Below are 8269 nucleotides of genomic sequence, written 5' to 3'. Positions count from 1 at the left end.
CCTTCATTAATGTCATTTTAAAATTACAACCAGTTAACCATGTGTACAGTATTCAAGTGTTCATAGTATTTAAACAAGTAAATACAAGAACACTGTTCCTTATAAATTTATCAAGTATGTCTTTGTTTACTCATTAATATTTTTTCACTAAGGAATTTTTATTAAAGCAAGAATTTTATAATCCAAATTACGTTTCCTTGCTCAGTATTCAATTCTGTTATTTAAAACAAATGACATTCTGAGCTATTCCACAGTAAAGAATTATAAAATTAAAAGAATGCTTTAAATTTTTGTACTTTGCTGAAAACTGTTTTTCCCAGGATTTATAAAACATTAGTTTTTATAGGCTTGTCTCTTTTCTGATGGCCTTGTTTGTGTGTGTGTGTGTGTGTGTGTGTGTGTGTTTAAATTAGGAAGTAGTCTAGACCTAGCATTTGCTCAGTACACAAGGTTCAAAGTTCCTTTTCCTCTTTTGCATCTATTTTATATTTAGCAATTTTCCCCCAAAATATGTAAGCTTTTTGGTATTTAGATATTTTTCTTTGGTGAAGCATGTGTTTCTATTCATGGTCCCTGATCAATTTTAAGCAGTTGGAACTCCAAGGACATTGTTAATTGCTTCCTGGGAAGCCTTTTTAGCTTGGTGGGCTTGTAGTACACCAATGCTTCAGCAACCTTAGATCAGAGAGACTGGAGATTCAAGCCTATGGAGAGGTTCTGGATTCTCCAACAACACATTGGTGATTTTTACCAGCAACAGTAGGGTGCGTGGCTTGACTAAAAGGAAGCATTCACCCAAATTTGTTTTTGTATTTGAGGAGGAGCAGATGCCAACATGGAAGTAGTTACAGGCTCCTGACCTTGTACATTAACAGCAGGCTGCTGCATGGTAACCTGTGGCTTCACATTAAGACGTTGTTGAGGATTGCAAACTCCTACAGCATACTTATACTGTGGAAGAACACTGATGGCAGGAATAGCTACCACAGCAGCTGCTGCAGTGGCGGACCCACTGTGCTGTGTTAGCAACACACTGTTGACATGACTCGTGAAACCTATAAAGAAACTGGACTCACTATTCAATGGTAGTCTAGGAGCAGCTGGGCAGATAGTACCAGGCATAGTTGGAATGGGACCCTGAACAGTCCAGCAAGGACTTGGTCTTAGTTGAGCAATTTGGTGAGGAGGATAGTATGCAGCGTGGTTCCGAGTCTACAGGATAGCTGCCGGGAAGTAACCTGAAGGACGTGTATCCAGGTACTGTAGTCGTTTCCAGCTGGTGATTACGTTGAATACTAGCTGTTATATCATCACCAGAGCCAGAAGTCCCCTGTATTCCGTCAACTTATGATTTTTTTAAATATGCAGTGTGTTTCGGCCCAGCACAATTGATTTTTTGATTCTCAAATTGTCCCAAATATGGTCCTTGGGTATCCTTCACAATTGATTCTGTACTCTTTGGACATGATGCCATAGTGTTTCAATGCTTTCTTCCTTTCAGGCATAACAAGCTGAAACAAGTCCCAGACAAATGCATTTTCCCTACACCAGACCTGGAATCAGCTAGTCTCCAAAAGACTGGTATCTTTCCATGAAAATGGGTACGTTAAAACCAAAATCTGAAGGTTAGGAATGCTCACTCTGGCTGTAGAATCATTGCATCTAGATCTTGTCGGTAAACATTGCTAAAAAATACAAGTTTTAGAAATCATAAAATACATGTTATAAAATAAAAAGTGTTGTTTTTACTATTACTATTACTGGTGATTTTAGAATATAATTCATAGCACAGATTATATATAGTCAGAATCCCTTCAGTGCTGATTAATGAGGGGAAAAAGTAAATGTTATATAAAACCATGCAATTATAGGACATAAATTCTATAAGATAACTAAATATTTTTTTTAAAGTTTCCTAAGTTATCATAGTTTTTAATCACTTAAAAATAAAACTATGGGGCACCTGGGTGGCTCAGTCGTTACGCGTCTGCCTTCGGCTCAGGTCATGATCTCAGGGTCCTGGGATCTAGCCCCACATAGGGCTCCTTGCTCAGCAGAGAGCCTGCTTCTCCCTCTCCCACTCCCCCTGCTTGTGTTCCCTCTCTCGCTGTGTCTCTCTCTGTTAAATAAATAAAATCTTTAAATAAAATAAAATAAAATAAAAATAAAACTATGAAAAACATGACATCGAGTTGCTATTTCTAATTCAAATGTAACATCATAGGGCTTTTACTTTTGTCTTTTTTCTCTTACACTGAATATCTTGGTTCCTAATATTATTAATGTGGTATTAGCTTTATTTTATAATATTCAAAAATTTCAAAATAGCAATACCAATATTATTACTTATAATTACTGAATTAAGTTTAAGATATTTTGCAGTTCTTTTTGTCCTTAGACTTATCTCACCAAAGATGTCCACTAAAAGTACTAAATTCTAAAGCCCCTTGAAATTATATATATATATATAATTACATATATAGTTATAGTATATAATATATATACTTTGATGTACAGATTTATTTATTTCTATTTGCTCTCAGTTCTAAGAATTGCTTTTAAATAAGATATATGCATAATTTTGGATATGTAAAACATTTATATAGTTTAAAAGTTTTATATATTTTCAAACTTTGGGATTTTTCTAATCTGATAAATGAGAGATAGCTTTGCAGTGAAATTTTAAATTTCTTTGACTATGAGTGAGTGGGCATCTTTTTCATTGGTTTAAAGGTCATTTGCCTTTCTTTTTCTGTAAACTATCTGTTCATGTCCTTTGTGATTTTTGGTATTTCTCTTTTCTATTTTAAAAAGCTCTTTACATGGAAGAGAATAGTCAATTGTCTGTGATGTAAATTACAGATATTTTCTTCAGTTTTTCTTTTGTCTTTTGATTTTGCTAGTTGCGCTTCTTTTGTTAAGCAAAAGAGTTTTCTGTTCATATAGCTGAATATATGAATCTTTTCCTTTATGCTACTAGATATTGATTCATGGTTAGAAAGGAATTCACTCATTTTTCCCTTAGCACTTATATAGTTTCATTTCTCACTGTTACTTCTCTAATGCATTTAGAATTTATTCTGTTATGTGATGTGAGGTATGGATTTAACGTTATCTTTTGCCAAAAGATTATCCAGTTATCTGATCCTGGATCAGTTTGGTAGAGATGCCGAAACAAAGTACCACAAACTGGGTGGTTTAAAACAACAGAAATTTATTTTCTCATAGTTCTGGAAACTAGGAAGTCCAAAATCAAGGTGTCAGCAGAGCCATGTCCCCTCCAAAGCCTCCATGGGAAGATAGATACTTCCTTGCCTCTTCCAAGCGTTCTCTGGCTTGTAGATTATCACTCCAGTCTCTGCCTCTGTCTTTTTTTTTTTTTTAAAGATTTTATTTATTTATTTGACAGAGAGAGAGACAGCGAGAGAGCGAACACAAGCAGGGGGAGTGGGAGAGGGAGAAGCAGGCTCCCCGCTGAGCAGGGAGCCCGATGCGGGGCTCGATCCCAGGACCCTGGGATCATGACCTGAGCCGAAGGCAGACGCTTAACGACTGAGCCACCCAGGCACCCCTCTGCCTCTGTCTTTACATGCCTTTCTCCTGGTGTGTCTCTGCATCATCCTCCCTTTGTGCATATCTGTTTCTGTGTCCAAATTTCCCTTTCTTAGGTTGTTAGTCATATTGGATTAGGGGCTCGGCCTACTCTGGTATAGCTTCACCCTAACTTAACTAATTACATCTGCAATGACGCTATTTCCAAATAATTCTGACTTATTGAGGATTAGGACTTCAACATATCTTTTGGGGGAACACAATTCAACCTGTAATAAGTAGTAGTTATTAAAATAACTATCCTTTTCCCTCTGTGATTCAAGATGTCTTCTGTATTGCATATTAAATTTCCATATATACTTGAGTCTATTTCTGGAGTTTTATTTTATTCCACTGATTTATCTATTCACCTACTAATACCAGAATATTTTTCTTAAATGTTTATTTGAAAGAGAGAGAGAGAGAGTGGGAGGAGGAGCTGAGGGTGAGGGAGAGAATCTCAAGCAGACTCCCCACTGAGTGTGAAGCTCAACAATTCGGGGTTCAATCTCTCTACCCTGAGATCATGACCTGAGCTGAAATCAAGAGTTGGATGCCTGACTGAGCCATCCATGTGTTACAGAATATTTTAGTTTTAGTAGCTTTATGTTATCTTTTAATATCTGGTAGAGCTAGCTACCCTCAATGCTCCTTTTCCCCTAGGACTTTCCTTGTTTATTTATTTTAAGATGAACTGTTTAAATACAGAACATAATTCTTGCATATTACTCTGCCTGCATCTTGAGAACAGTATAGCAACGTGTGGTAAAGTATCCAATCCAACATTCACTGCACAAGGAGAGACACAGAAGGAAAGTGTGGATCAGGGAACATCAATGCTTTTCATAAAAGAATTGAATAGACTGTGTTTAAGTGACTTTCTTTGTTTAAGGGAAGGAATGACTACTGTATTTAATATCCTTTAATGTAATACTACATTAATTTATATTGTACATTATACTCCCATGGTGAGAGTATTCTTAATGTCCTATTATTTTTAATAAAAACAATTATTTTTGTTGTGCTTGTTCATAGGAGTTATTGTCTGTTGGAATGTACACATAAGAATTACTTCATGGTGGGGCACCTGGATGGGTCAGTCGGTTAAGCGTCTGCCTTCAGCTCAGATAATGATCCCAGGTTCCTGGGATCAAGTCCCACATCGGGCTCCCTGCTCAGTGGGAAGCCTGCTTCTCCCTCTCCCTCTGCCCCTCCCCCCTGCTTGTGCGCTCAGTCTCTCTCTCTCTCCCTCTCTCTCAAATAAATAAATAAATAAAATCTTTAAAAAAAAAAAGAATTACTTCATGGTGTAGGAATCTCTAGGTTTTAGATAACCATTTGTATCATTGTATTAAAGAATAATCTTCTATTAGTAAGCTAGTTACAGGTTTAAAGCATTGTTCCTCCATGCTGTTTGTTTGTATGTTGGGCAGAGGACTTTAGAATTACAGAATACAGGAGCAGGAAGACACTTGGTGATCATTTAATCTAACCTGCCTCATCTACATGAGAAAACTGAAACCCAGATATATTATTACTGGCCAGTGTCCCATCTGGGCCTCAAATCCACCTCTCTCAGCTAGCTCTCTGAATATCAGGGGCCACATTGACCACATCATTATTATTTCCTCTGCTCTTACCAACAATCTTCCAACAGTTCCATTCTGTATCAGTTCATCTCAAGTTTTTTTATTTTCTGGGGTGACTGGGTGGCTCAGTTGGTTAGGCATCTGCCTTCAGCTCAGGTCATGATCCCAAAGTCCTGGGATCGAGCCCCACGCCAGGCTCCCTGCTCAGCAGGGAGTCTGCTTCTCCCTCTCCCTTGCCCCTCCCCCATAACTCGTGCTCTCTCTCTCACTTGCTTTCTCTCAAATAAATAAATAAAATCTTTTTTTAAAAGTTTTCTTTTTTCTTTCACTGACAACATATTACTTAAAATATTACTGGCAATAGTTCATATCAATTCCAATGAAGTAGTATTGGATGTGTACTGCCCCCAGGGAGGTAGTGTAATTTGGGCTACATAGTTCCTTTTGTCTGAAGGCAATTCTTAAGGAGGGTCTTGGTTGTGATCCCTCAACAGACAACACTCAAAGAAGTCAGGGGAATGAGTACCTCGGTCCTGAAAGAAGGACATTGGCTACACATCACCACCCCTTGTGCCATTTGGATCTTTGGCTCTATTGTTCCATATAATTTCACTCCCATCTAGGAAAAGCTCCTCCAGGATTCTTTTCTTTTGCTGGGGAAATTTATGAAAGGAACATTAATGGAATGAACTATAGCCCCTTACCTCTGTAGCTGGTCTTGCACCCTCAATTGATTATCTCCCTCCTCTACTATCCACATACTATCTGTTCTACATTTCTCTTACCCTCAGCTCACACTTCTGCTGGTCTCTGTCACTTATCTGGCAGGGTGACCCAGATCATCATCCCTGAGTGGTCTTAGCCCAGGTCATTATTCCTCCTCTACTGAACAAAGAATGTCATGCTCAGCCATGGTACTGCACTTGTCTACTTCAATTGTGCCATCAAAACTGAACAAAAGATTACCTAAAGATCCCCCAGTGGATCACTTGGAATGTGCCAACCATATTCCTCTCTCCTTCCATTTTGTAACAGGATTGAGAGAGATAAGAAGCAAAAATTTCCCAAGCGGGTCATTGTGAATGATGGTAAATGTGCCACTCTCTCTTCTACCCTTGATCCTCTGTCTGCTGGAGACATGGGACCATATAATGGTCATTGATCTAGAGTGTATGCTAGCGTGCCATACTTGTAGCTTCAAAGGGCTTCTAAAGCTTTTTCTATCACTCCATCAGTTTGGCAGGTTCTGGCTGTAATGATTTTATGATTTTTGCTGGATCACTCATTCACATTGTCATGGGTTCACTGCTGCAACTACTGTGCTATAAAGTGTCTTCCTTGGTCCAATGCAATGATGACCAGGATTCCATGTTTGTGGGTCAAACATTCTGTTAGCCCTTGGATAGTGGTACTGTTTGAGGCCATATGAGCAGGAAAGCAAGCCCATACTCAGAATAAGTCTCAGTTCCAGTCAAGATAATTGCTCTCTTTCCTAAATGGGAGGGATTCAATATATTCAACTTGCCACTATGTGACTAAATGGTCTTCTTGAAGGATAGTGCCATATTGAGGCCTCAGGGTTGTTCTCTGTTACTGGCAGGTTGGACATTCAGCAGCAGCAGTAGCTACATCAGCCTTGGTCAGAAGGAACTTCTGCTGTTTGGGCTTCTTTATAGCTTCCATCCCTGCCACAACATTTATGCACAATTGTGCCAGTACTTAGGTGGCCAATGGAAGAAGCTGGCTGACATCAATTGACTGAATCATTTTGTTGCCTTGGTTGTTGGTAGATACCCTCTGTAAGAGTTAATATGTGATACAAAGATCTTCATATCTTATCTATTTCCATAGTTTCATCCAAATGCCTCTTTCCCAGATTTCTTTGTCTTCAATTTTCCAAGTTTTTTCCTTCCAACCCCTGACCTATCAACCAAGCCATCTGGCTATGAATATATGAGTACATTCTTACTCTGGGCCACCTCTCTATACATGCAAAATGAATAACAAGGTACACAGTCCAAAGTTCTGACTACTGGGAGGATGTTATTTTTTGATACCTTTCCAGAGCTGAAGTAGGCAGCCATACAATTTTGGCTTGCATCCACATCTTGAGCTGAACTTTCAATAAACCAAGTTTAACAAACTTTTTCCTCCCTAAGCAATATGGGAATACCTATACAACCATAGTTGCAAGCTGAGGGAGAGAAACTAGTGAAATAGTTTTTGATGACGTGAGAACCTGGGCCACCTGCTCATACTGTTTACTTGTGCCCTGTAGTACTTCTCTTACCTGATCCTTGATGTGCTACTTCCATCGTATGATGGTTTGCTATGGGGCCAAGTTGTCCTTATGAACTCGGTAGTCTAACAAAACCAAGCTCATTATGAGAAGTTCTAGTCACATGGTCACTCAATACCCATTGCCAGGTGAATCCAGTATTATTAAGATGTATAATTATACTATACAATATGATATATAATTATGAGCAGCTGGCATGGCCTTGCTAGAGAACCCCATAGGACTATGTTGTGATTCTTCCTATTGCAGTTTGCCGTACACTCCACGTGGTGTCTTTCCCACTGCATGTATCTTTAATGTCTGGATTGAGTCTGCTGGATTGTATGGCCCAAGTGGTAGGGCTGCTTGTACTGTGGCTTGGACCTGCTGCAGAGCCCTTTCCTACTCTAAGCTCCTGTCAAAGCTGGCAGCCTTCTGTGTCCCTCCGCAAATGTGTAAGAGCAGTACTCCTAAGTTTGGACTATGCTACTGCCAGAACCCAAAGAGACCTATGAGACACTGTGCTTCCTTCTTCACGGTGGGAATACAAGATGCAATAGTTTGTCCTTTATTTAAAACCTACCGCAGACCACTGGACCCTTAAAATTTCTATTGATGTGGTAGGTCCCTTCATCTTCAAAGCGTTTTCTTTTACTCTCAGGGTTGCGTGTGTCCCAGATGTCCAACATACTTGCCATTTCTTATTCACCCAGTCTGATTTAACTGATCCATATAATGAACAGAATGTCCAGACAGTACAGGTCTCTTTGGACTATATTATGATAGAGCGTAGAAAAGCTAACATAGAATT

The 8269-nt window shown here is 39.0% G+C and overlaps 1 pseudogene; it reads right to left on the bottom strand.

The window, feature by feature from the left end:
- On the bottom strand, positions 1-8156 carry LOC116630288 (annotated as a pseudogene).
- Between the last annotated feature and the right edge of the window lie 113 nt (positions 8157-8269).

The sequence above is a fragment of the Phoca vitulina genome, unplaced genomic scaffold (genome assembly GCF_004348235.1).
Source record: "Phoca vitulina isolate PV1807 unplaced genomic scaffold, GSC_HSeal_1.0 scaffold3, whole genome shotgun sequence".
NCBI classification, from domain to species: Eukaryota; Metazoa; Chordata; class Mammalia; order Carnivora; family Phocidae; genus Phoca; species Phoca vitulina.
The sequence above is the reverse complement of the archived record's forward strand: the minus strand, read 5'-3'. Positions and strand labels throughout refer to the sequence as shown.